The following is a 12,058-nucleotide window of genomic DNA, read 5'->3' on the forward strand; positions in this document are numbered from 1 at the left end:
GAGTAGACATAAGTTACTAGTATCAAAAATGAAAGAGAAGACATCACTAAAGATCTCATGGATATTAAAAGGAAGATAAAAGAATATTATGGACAACTCTATATCCACATATCTGATAACCTAGATAAAATGGACCAATTCCTTGAAAGACACAATCTGCCAAAACTCATACTCAATAAAATTGTTAAAAAATAAACATATTCTTACCATATGATCCAGCAATTGCACTCCTTGGGATGTGCCCAGATGAATTGGAAACTTGCATCCACACAAAAACCTACAAATGTTTACGGCAGCTTTATTCATAACTTCCAAAACTTGGAAGCAGCCAGGATGTCCTTCAGTAGGTGAATGGATAAATAAACTACGGTACATCCAGACAATGGAATATTATTCAGTGCTGGAGGAAAATTAATGCATATTACTAAGTGAAAGAAGCCAGTCTGAAAAGGCTACATACTATATAATTCCAAACATATGACATTCTGGGAAAAGCAAAACTATAGAGACAGTAAAAAGATGAGTGGTTGCCACCGGTTGGGGGAAGTGAGGGTGACTAGGTGGAGCACAGAGGCTTTTTAGGAAGTGAAACTATTCTGTATGAGGCTATAATCATGGCTACATGTCATTATACATTTATCCAAAGCTATAGAATGTGTGACACCAAGAGTGAACCCTCATGCAAACTGTGGTCTTTGGGTGAGTATGATGTGTCAATATAGGTTCATCAATTTTAACAAACGTCCCACTCTAGTGGGGGATGTTGATAGTGGGGGAGCTGTACACATGTAGGGGAAGGGGGTATATGGGAAATCTCTGTACTTTCTGATCAATTTTGCTGTGAATCTAAAACTTGTCTAAAAAATGAAGTTTACTAATTAAAATTAATTCTACAACCAGCAATATGGTTCAAGCTTCAGCTAGATGTAAAATCAGAAAAAAAACAAAAAAAGGAAACTGAGACACAGAAGTGTTACAGATAACAACAGCAGAGCCAGAATCTGAACTCTGGCAATCTTTCTCTGGGGTGTGTGCAGTTGCCCACTATACCACCCTGGCTCTCAATTGTTTGTTCTTACTATTTTGCAAGTGGGAAAATGAGGCTAAGAGTGATCAGTCACTTGCCAAGGTCCTAGATTTGGTGAGAGACAGTATAAGATTCCAGGTTTCCTGAACCCCTGGATCCCAGTTCTTCCTCCGCTCTCTCATATTGTCTCCACACTCCCCCATGTCTCCCTCTCACAATATCTGGGAAGATCCGTGTTTGTTCTCCTGGAAAGGAGGAAACTTTTTTTTCCAAATATAACATTTCAATACTCAAATCCTCTGGGAAGCAAAACCGTCTCCTCTTCACTTTCAGCCTGGCTTTATCATCAAAGTGAGAAGAGGATATTCACTAATGCAAGCAGTCAGTGAATAAATGGCGGGTGCAATCTGCTTCAAGACTCCAGCATTTTTAGCATGCTTGGTTTTGACACCAGTTTGCATGGATTCCTGAGACAGATAGGATGAGTAGAACATAGACCAGCATGAAATCCAAGTAGATATGTAGCTGGGAAATGGCTGGTAGAAAGAGATTTAAAAAAAAAAAAAAACCCCACTGAGAGGCACTAGAAAAGAGAAAGAGACTGTTTTTAATTCTTTCAAAGCTTGTCTAGCTGAAAGGGATCCGCTTTGGTATAATTCCTGACCCACTTTTTTCCTAATAAGAGATAGCCAAGAAACCCAGATGTGAGGGATGGCCTCTCTGTAGAAAGGCTCTTATTTGATTAGACACTGCTTTCATTTTCCAGTGATTCATATTTCCAAGGGCTTCTCCTTCTTTGCTTCATTTTACATCTCGGCTTCTATTTCCTTCCACGAAACCCAAGGCTCTATATTTTCAAGTTAATAACACAGTGCGCCAGAATGTATGATTATGTGCAATCTAATTTCCTTGATTTCATGTTCACATTCACTTATTTTATACTTATTGAGAATAGAGCTATCTTTGCTTTGAGTTTTTAAGCTGTGAGTTTTGTCTGCTCTAAGATAAATTGGACTTTATTCCAAAGGCTTAGTGCGCTCTGGTGAACTACCCTAGGGCCCTGGAGTTTCAAGCAAATGTCTTTTTCTCCTTTCAGAAAACTAAGCTGAGTCTCAAAGTGTGTCCCTTGCTACCATGATTTCTTATTATTTCCTTTCATCCCTAGAAGAAATTTCACAGTTCCGCATGATCCAATGCCTCAGTCACAATTGGCTGAGTGATATTTGCTTAAATAACAGCGCTTCCCAGATGGCTGATACTAGCTTCAGGTCAAAACATAATGAAACTAAAGAATGATCAGTGTTCAGAAATCATTGGTGTGTTGCTTGGTGTTTAAGTATAATACAATTCTATCAGATCCTCTGATTCATGGAAAACTTGAGAATGAGAAGTTGGAGAAGGCAATTTTTTTGGTTTGCTTGCTTTGAGAGTTAGAAGGAACAAGAGCTTCTGGCTGCTGAGGGCAAAGAACCTCAGAAAAGTGAAAAAGGAGCTGTGTGTGTATGTTTGTATATGAATAATTAAGTGTCGTACACAACAATCATACTAGATATCCCATTTCCGATACCCAGTCCAGGGAGGAACTTCAAAGATAATCAAACTTACCACCTATTATCAAACCTATGATAGGTTTTATTGTCTGGGAGGTTATAAGCATCTTATGGAGCTTGGCAAGAAATTAGGCTTGAATGCAAAATGGTACTTTCCTTTAGTTTCACCCTGGTGCTCTATACTTCTATCAAGGCATTCAAATTATGAAATGTCAGAGTCCATTTACAATCTCTATTTTCACTCCCACATGAAAAAATATCTTATATTATCCCATTAAATATATTTATACTTGGTATGTACCGGGACCAACTATAGGGAGTCTTACCAAAGAAAGAATACCTTTTTTTCACTCCTAAAATTAGCATTCAAAGATAGGTAAGCCGAGCAATAATGATTCCTTTCCTGTACATGTTGATTTACAGTTTTCAAGCCATTTTCACATAGATAATCTCCTTTGATCTTCACAATAATCTTTGAAGAAGGAAGGGTAGATATTATTCGCATCATTTACAGCTGAGGAAGCCAGAACCCAGAGAGTATGGCAGAGACTAGCCAGTTATGGGACCAAACTATTAAGGGACCAAACCGTGTCCCTTTTCCTTTCTGGCATACAGCAAGACTACCTTTCCCATGATCCCTTGCCATTAGTGTGAACATGTGATGGGTCCTGTCCAATAGAATGCAGGTAGAAGTGATGTGTATGACTTCTTGGCTTGACCCATAAAACCCTCCAATATATAAGCTCCCCATTCTCTTTCCTCATTGACTAGCTGAATGAAGATTACTCCAAGGATTTAGAGGACAGCAAAGCTATAATATGGAAGAAATCTGAGTCACCACTTGGAGGAGAGTTGTCCAGGGAAGCCAGGCAACCAGGAATATATATTGGATTGTTGTGTGAGCGAGAAATAAACTTACATTGTTTTAAGTGATTGGAATTTTGGGGTTATTTGTTGCAGCAGTTACCCTACATTGATACAGAGAAGGTAAATAATTTACCCAAGGTTATATGACTAGTTACACAATAACACAAAAAATCCAGGACTAGAACTCTGTTCTTCCAGTGCTTAGATTAATATTCATTTGTTTATCAGCATCAACCATATGTAAGGCACCCTGCCACAACCTGTTGGCAATCCAGTAATTGAAGGATTGAAAAGTATGACAAATAAGTCACACACAGGCTCTTTATATCTCTCAACTCTCTGATGGTCTCCTCTTTCTGTTTCCTCCACGTATTCTTCTAGAAGCTACTTTCTCAAGTATCCCAGCAACAACCAAATACAGTAACAGATACCAGGACTTACTGATCTGAGAGGATCCATATCTGAAAATTATCTCTCCTGAGATCCTTTCTTTCCTGATAGAATAACCAAGAGTTAATGAAACATATATTCTCTTCTACTGAGATAACTTCAAATAGACTTCCTTTAGAGGATGTCTGATAAATGAAGCTGCCAGTACATGCAGAGAACAGGCAGTGACTGAAGTTCCATTACGTATTGGTACAGACAGATTGTGTCAAGGAGTCAGAGGCCAGAGGGCAAGTGCCAAGGCAAACAGAAGTAGTGAATCCTTTAGGTGAGAGACACTAGTGAGAGGAAGGTTCCGTCAGCCTGGACAGAGATGCAGGCAGTTGTTCAGAACCTTGGAGAGCTCCTGGTGAGCGCCATTGCTCTGAGAATGTTTATTCTGAGACCCAATCAGGTAGTTTGCCCTTTCTTCTGAACTCTCTAGTTGATAAAGGGACCTTGTCCTTTCTATGAATGTCTTAGTCTCTATAGAATAAAAGATTGACTCTCATTTTTTTTTGAGGAGTTCAGGTCTGTGTCCACTAGGTACATTGGAGCTGCCTTATCTATCCTTACTAAAGGCCACATGAGATCCTCACATCTCAGAAAATCTAGAAAAGTACATAATCAAGGGCCTTCATCTCTTCTAGGTTAGAGGGTGATGCTTAGGTGGGCCTGGGCTCCAAATATTTCACCCAACTGAAACCTCATTACTATATGAACCACATCATTAGCCTTATAATCCTAACAGAAGGATCACCAAAATTATGGGCCCCTTTCTTCCTGAAGGTGTCTTCTCAAACGAGTTAATAGATATTCTATGAAAAAGGCATAGAAAAGTAAATTTGAGAGAACTTGGATAAAAATGCTAAATACTTAAAGTGCTTTTGTATATATTCTCTCTCTCTTTATAAAATACAATGTAATGAACATCTTCAGGCTTATAAGTCTTTTTCTCCTCTTGGGATTATTTTTTACTTTGGAGATATGTTCCCCAAAGTAGAATTCCTGAGTTAAAGGACATGAGTAATGCTATCATTTGTCAGGTATGGCCAAATCCAATTGGGATTGTGTAACTTTACTTCCATCAGCAGTGTTTGAAAATATCAGTTTCACTAGTATCTCATTAGTAATTTGATTTATATTTGATGGGGTGCAGGAGATCCTGCCCCAAGATGTGCCATTCTGGTATGTGGATTATTTCAAGCTGAAGACAACAAAGTCTCAGAAGACTCAGGAAGAACATTCAACCTTTCCCCCCTAACTGCCTAAAAGAAATTTAAAATAAAGGCCTGTTCCCCAGGACAGGCCATCACCATAGATAACTCTGGGTTTCGGTAGACTAGGAGGATCCTTGCTAAGCCCACTCTTATCAAAGTTCTATTTACCGAGCATTTGCTTTTCCATTTCTGTGTGAGTTGCCTTCCTCCCCTTTGAAGTCCCAAATCACTACCCCAAATGTCCTCCTTGTCTGCAGTTGAAGATAATTAAACAGGCAGCCTTGGCTAGTTGGCTGAGTTACTCAGTTTCCCTTGAGTTTCTCCCATATATACACGCTATTAAACTTTGTTTGATTTTCTCCTGCTAACCTGCCTTTTTAATTATTTGACCAGCCATGAGAACCTCAAGGAAAAGGGGGTAATTCTCTCACTTCCCCGACAGTTTTGGCATCGTCGGCAGGATCCCCACTGGCTGGCAAGTTACCGTCTCTGGCTGGAAGAACTACTTCCTCCCTGGGACCACTGTGGATGAGGAGATCCTGGGTTGCCTGACGAAAGCTGGCAAAAGGTAAGATTTCTCACCACGTCAGCCTCCTAGAATCTCTATCTGCCGGGTCCGATGGAAACAAGTGGCGAGAATTTTTTCTTTCTAAATTTAGCTTAGCAGGAGAAAACATTTGGAAAACTAGTTTCTTGTGTGACTCTAGTAAATTTGGTAGAGTACTCGTGGCTTTATTGATCCTTTTCCTCCCAGAGATAGCCACTATGTTTTTCTTTTGTGTCGTGTGTCATAAGAAGGAAATACCATAGGGTAGGACACGGGCATAGGCCCTATAAGCCTGTTGTCTGGGCCAGCCCTACAGCCTGGTGAGTTTTCGGTGATGAGACCGGCATCAACTAGATAAACTTTGCTGTGGGTTAATATGCACATGAGGTGAAAGCTGTTGCTTAGGGCATCTTGGAAGTCAAAAAGGCTGCAAATTTGGTGGGCACGGCTCAAGCAATTAAGAGCCATTAGGGTGCTTGCCACCTCAAGAAGTCTCCTGTGGAAGGATAAGTTGGTCACAGAATGGGGTAGATGACACAGGTGCTCCGCCAACGTCAAGAAAATGTCTGTGCAACAGCGAGGTACTCTGTAAAACCACACACAATTCCCAACTCCACAGCACCTCCCTCCTAGGTATTATTCTGGCTCCAAGAGACCCAACGCTTAGCTAAAGCTGTCATTGTACATATAAGAAAAAAACTGGATAAGGTTTTTCCTTCTGTCTTGTTCTGTGTCCTGACAATTTGGCTTCTTGACCAGTGAGAATATTCTCCTTGGTCTCCACCATATGGAAGGTGCATTTACCAGGGTGCACCTTGGTAGCCAGTCAAATAGATTGGGGTTCCGAGCTCTCTCTCTGTCTGGCTCTGCTAAGCTCTCAGGGGAGTTTGTCATAAAGGGCCCAGTCCATAAGGGCCTTTGTCATCTCAACCTTCATTGCTTGATAGTGCTGGAAAAATCCCATTCCAGTAGTGCCTGTCCAGTGTCACAAATTAGCAGGTCTGTGACTGGAGGAGTCCCATGCTCTCGTGGGAGACCAGAGACACCGTTTTCACTACACGATCCTTACTGCCTGTGCAATGAAGGGCTTTCCTTTCTCTGTCTATTTCTGGGAGTGAACTTTTGGGTCATGGGGCCTACATCATCTGCACTCTCTCCAGGGACGCTTCTTGTGTCCGTGGTAAAGATTTATTCTAAGCCTGGAAAGTTACCTTAAAACTCCTTAAAAAGGCTTATTGGGTTGAGTCACTGTTGGAATAAATATACGAATGGAGATCCTACTGCTCAATAGCCAGATGGTGGATCTTTTGAATTAGAAAAACTTCTATATTTGAAAAATATTTTAGAGAGCTCTCCTAACAAGCAGCAGCCTTATTGGTATTTATGGGAAGATCAAATTGAAAAGAAAACCCTCAAAAGTATAACGGCTAGCCTTAAGAAATCTCTTAACAAATTGAAAGAACAGAAGTCAGACTTAGAACAAAGATTAAAAAGCAAATTTAATGAAAATTCTCCTTCTCCTCCCTCCTATGCTCCCCTATATCCCCAGCTCCCTGTCCCTGATTCCCCAGAAGATCTTTTGTATCTCTGGGCCCCTTGTTCAGACCCTCCCCCTCAAGACTTAGCTCCTCAGCCAGCTCCTCAGCCAGTTCCCTTCAATCCTAGAATGTCAACTTCTCCAAAGGGCATTCAGCTGCCTGTTTTAACTTCTCTCTGTAGAAGACTTACAGGGGGCACTCAGGCCTCACCTCCAAGCAAGAGGCATACAGGTCACTTGTGTAAATGCTGGAAGCCAGGAAGTGAATTTAGTAGAAGTGGCCAGAAAAAGCAGAAAGGTTCGCTTTGCTGTCCCTTACAACTCCTCCTAGTTTCTAGGGCTCTGTAATCAGGCTCTGCCAGCTTCAGGGGTTTCTATGCAGTGTCCAGTGCATTTAAGGGAGAAATGCCCTTCAGGAGGAGAAAAAAGAGCCTTCTTGGGGTTCTGGGGCCAAGCAGGGATATTTTTTAAACTTTCCCTTCTCTTAAGAGTGGGACATTCTCTTCTCCAATGCCCTGGTTTCTTGGACCTCCACTGCAAAGAATTCATGTCCCCTGGACAGCAGCCGATCTACTGAATTATAAAACTCTCCTGCCTCCATTGTCAGAAGATCCTACTAAGTTTAAAGAGGAATTAGAAAGATTAGTGGCTATTCATAACCGCACCCACAGAGATCTTGACTGGCTGCTAAGGGGGGTTCTTCCAGCCCATGATTACACTGTAGTTATCAGACAAGCCAGACAACCTCCTGGAGAAAACCCCCCTCACAGGGAAAATAGATGGCCAGACCCTCCTGCAAATGACCAGGAAGTGGCATGACTAGAGGCAGATATTCAAGGCTTAATAGGAGCAATTTTAGAGGCGTTTCCTCCCAAAGTTAATTGGTCAAAAATTGAATTATGTACTCAGAATGAAAGGGAGCATCCAAAAGCCTTTGTTGAACGTTTTATACAAACTTTTCAAAGGCACACTGCATTAAACCCAGGAGCCCCAGAACATAGGAATCTCCCAATCTCTGCTTTGGTTGGAAAATATCTTCCTGATATAAAAAAAAAAAAAAAACATTCAAAATAGTGTGGTTGGTTGATCAGGGTAATTAGTTAATGATCACATTAAGTGTAATAATGGAGGTTGCTACACAATTCTTTGAAAATGGTCAGCAGGAAAGTAAAAGAAAAAGAGAATTAAAGACAACTCTTCTCGCTTTACAAGTTGAATGTTTTCAGAAGCAAAAAGACAACTCTGAAAGTAAACTAAAACCCACTCAGAGGCCTCCCTATTGCCCTCCAGACAATTGCAGGTATTTCAAGAAACCAGGGCATAGGAATTTCCCACTCTTAAGAAAAGGGAAAGTTTAAAAAATATCCCTGCTTGGCCCCAGAACCCCCAGAAGTCTTGTTTTTCTCCTCCTGAGGGGCATTTCTCCCTTAAATGATGGGGTCAGCAAATCTTCAGTTGCAGCCCTGAACCTACCATTAAACTTAAAATAGAGGATCGGGAACTGGATATTTTAGTTGATACTGGAGCAACTTTCACTACTATTTGTTCGAAGGATTTATCTCCGCCTGTCACCTCTGATTCTATACAAGCTGTTGGAGTCTCTGGGCAGCCTATTTCACTGCCCGTATCTCAGCCCACTCCAGTATCTTTAGGCCCCCTTAACACTCATCATGCCTTTCTGGTCTCTGACTGTTCACCAGCAAACCTCTTTGGCAGAAATTTGTTATGTAAACTTAATGCCACTATAAATTGTAACAAAAAAGGTGTTTTTATCTATTTGCCCTCAGACCAAACTCCAAGTCTCCTACTTTCCTTGCTAGAAACTCGTCCTGATTTAAATTCTTCTGAAGAGGATGGTCCTTAAAAGATGTCTCAATTAGATCATGGCAGAGTGAACTTGCCCGTGACTCTCTCCCCTCCAATATACAACAAAAAGGGGCATCCATACGCCAACAGAAGATATCCTAACAACCCAAAAACCTCAGAGAGACATGTAGCCACACGATGGAACGTGGAGAGGCTGGAGCCCCCTTCGGAGGAGCTGGACCAGGGTAAGAGAGAACTTCACTCCCTCCCCTAAAGACTGCAATCACTGCCAAGGGAGGCTCTGTGAGGGAAGGAGTGGGGGATGGGTCATGCCTCCACGGGATCACCCAGGACTCACACAGGCCCTTGAAGCCTAGAGGGAAGCCCTGTAACGGGGCAAAAGCTTTTGCGCAGGGTGACATCATCTAGCCAAGACCCCAGGAGACCAGATAGCAAGAGCTGATCGAGAAATCCCGGACTGCACACTGGAGAAAGTGCCCCTCCCCCAACCCGACCTGTGCCGTCTCTGCTGAAGGGAGAGGGCTCAGAATACGTGGCTCTCGACCCCCACCCAGTGGCGGTAGGCTGTAACTGCAACCAAATAATATCAGAATGAGAAAGAGCTGACCTTCCAACATCTGACACTACATCAAATCTCCAGACCAGAGAGAAAACGACAAGCACCCGGAACTCAATCCTAAGGACACAGAAATATGTAAGCTAAATGATAATGAATTCAAAATAGCTATCATCAAAAAACTCAATGAGGTAAAAGAGAATATAGAGAAACAATTCAATGAGTTCAGGAGCTACTTCACAAAAGAGATTGAAACTATAAAGAAGAATCAATCAGAAATATTAGAGATGGAAGAAATAAAACAAAATATGGATTCCCTGAATGCTCGAGTGGACATCACAGAGGAGCGAATCGGCATAATCGAATATAGTCATATTGAAATGCTCCAGACAGAGGAGGAGAGAAAACTAAGACTAAAAGGAAATGAAGAAAGTCTCCAAGAAATATCCGGCTCAATGAGGAAATGCAACATAAGAATTATAGGTATTCAAGAAGGTGAAGAGAAGGAGAATGGAGCAGAAAGCATGTTCAAACAAATAATAGCAGAGAACTTCCCAAATCTAGGGAAAGAGAGGGAAATATGTGTGGAGGAAGTTTCCAGATCTCCTAGGTTTGTCAATGTAAAAAGACCTACAGCAAGGCATATAGTAGTAAAACTGGCAGGGGAAGGGGTGTAGGGGGTGGGTACAGGGAGTGAAGGGGAGCACTTATGTGGTTACAGTCAAGAAATAATGTACAACTGAAATCTCACATTGATGTAAACTATTACAAACTCAATAAAAAATAATTGATATTTTAAAAAAGATGTCCCAATTAGTCTCTAGGATACAAATGCAAATGAGGTAGGATTGTTGTTTAGTGCAGAACCCATGCACATTACTTGGAGAAAGAATAAACCATTTCCATCAGTAGCCCAATACCCGCTCTCCGAAGAGGCATAATGAGGAATTGAACCCATAATAGACTCCCTTTTGCAATAAGGTGTACTAGTTTTCACTTCCTCACCCTGTAACACTCCAATCTGGCCAGTAAAAGAAGAAGGCAAATTCGACTCAGACGGGAACCAAATCTATAGATCTGTACAAGACCTCAGAGCCATAAACTCTTCTGTAATTCCTTGGCATCCTGTGGTCCCCAATCCAGCTGTCAACCTGACCTCAATTCCTGCTGATGCAGCCTGGCTTACAGTCTGTTGATCTCTGCTGTGCTTTCTTTTCAGTCCCATTGCACCCTGACTCACAATTTCTTTCTGCATTTACATTTAAAGGGAGACAATTAACATGGACTCGCATACCTCAGGGATATTGTGAGTCCCCCTCAATATTTTCCCAAGTCCTTAAAGCTGACTTGGATTCTGTAGCCTTTACTCAAGGCTCCACTCTTGTTCAATGTGTGGATGACCTTCTACTCTAATCAAACTGAGCAGGGAGCCCTCACAGACTCCCTCATTCTCCTGAAGGCACTCGCTGAACGAGGCCATAAAGCCTCAGATCTAAACTTCAGTGGGTGCAAATGACTGTTACCTACTTAGGGCATGAGATATCTCAAGGCATTCAAAAGCTAACCCCAAATGCCTTGAGGCAATTTCATCCATCCCTCTCCCCAAAATCAAAAAACAGTTACATAAATTTCTAGGGGCAGCTGGTGACTGCTGCCAATGGATTCCTAATTTTGCAGCCCTTTCTAAACCCCTATATGCTCTTCTCCCAGATATCACTCCCGAGCCTATTTCCTGGCCTTCAGAGGCACTAGCCTCCTTTGAAGGCTTAAAATTAGCTTTGTCCACGCCTCTGGCTCTCGGTTTACCTAATTTTGACAAATCTTTTCATCTATACTGTCATGAAAATAATGGAATTGCTCCAGGCATTCTAGGAAAATCTTTTGTGTCTCAAATACATCCTATAGTATATTTCTCCTGCCAACTAGACCCTGTGGCCTCAGGTATGCCCCCATGCTTACATGTGGTGGCTGCAGCTGCCACCTTGCACCAAAGCCAGTACTTTAACAGTAGGCTCTCCCATTCATCTCTACGTTCCCCATGATGTGTCTGCTATCTTGCAAGTACGTAAGATACAACACCTCTCTACACAGCAACAGACCACCTACGAGCAGGCTCTTTTAACCAACCCTTCCATCATCTTACATTGTTGTAACACTTTAAATCCAGCTACTTTACTGCCCCTCCCTGATGATGGAGAGCCCCACTCCATCCCACATGATTGCCTCGCAACTATGGAAATGGTCTCAAAGCCACAAGAGGATCTCTCAGACATCCCTTTAGACAATCCAGACTTACTTCTGTTTTGTGATGGCTTCTGTAAGCAAAATTTCCAAGGAAACATAATAACTGTTTACGCCATAGTTTCCCCACATGAAACTCTTGAAGCTTTTTCTTTACCCACTGCAAAATCAGCCCAAGCTGCTGGACTCATAGCTCTTACTAGAGCTTGTGCATTAGCAAAAGGAAAAACTGCCACTATTTACACGGACTCTGGATATGC

This window comes from Equus przewalskii, chromosome X (genome assembly GCF_037783145.1).
Source record: "Equus przewalskii isolate Varuska chromosome X, EquPr2, whole genome shotgun sequence".
Taxonomy (NCBI): domain Eukaryota; kingdom Metazoa; phylum Chordata; class Mammalia; order Perissodactyla; family Equidae; genus Equus; species Equus przewalskii.